Below are 577 nucleotides of genomic sequence, written 5' to 3' on the forward strand. Positions count from 1 at the left end.
GCGATCTCACTTATTTATGGCATCTAATGAACAAAATGAATTGACCAACAACGTAAGACCTGAAGCATGGAGGCATGGAACAGGCTGACATACCTATTCGTTGTGGGGGTGGAGGGGCGAGGAGAGATAAACTGAAGAACTTATACACTTTTACGCATAGCCCATGAACAAAAAACAAATTATCCAAACTAGACCAGGAACAAGCATGAGCAAGTTCGTTGTGGGGGTAGAGGGGCGAGGAGAGATAAACCGAAGAACTTATACACTTTTACGCATAGCCCATGGACATGAACAATAAGGTGGTGAAGACTCAGGGGGTAGGTAAGAGCTGGGTGTAGGAGGGTAAAGGGGGCAGGAATGGGAGACACCTGAAACACTGTCAACAACAACAAAACAAAAAACCTTAAAAAAAGTTTATGAGATCCCCTTAGAAAATAACTTCTACTGAAAATATACTTCTAAACTATCCTAGAAAGCCAAACCACTTTGACAGGGAGTTGGTACACACAGGAAACAGAAGGAATATCACTTTAAAGTTTGAAGTAGTATTATAGTCTGTAAAATAATGTTTAACACA

Source organism: Myotis davidii, unplaced genomic scaffold (assembly GCF_000327345.1).
Source record: "Myotis davidii unplaced genomic scaffold, ASM32734v1 scaffold142, whole genome shotgun sequence".
Classification (NCBI taxonomy): domain Eukaryota; kingdom Metazoa; phylum Chordata; class Mammalia; order Chiroptera; family Vespertilionidae; genus Myotis; species Myotis davidii.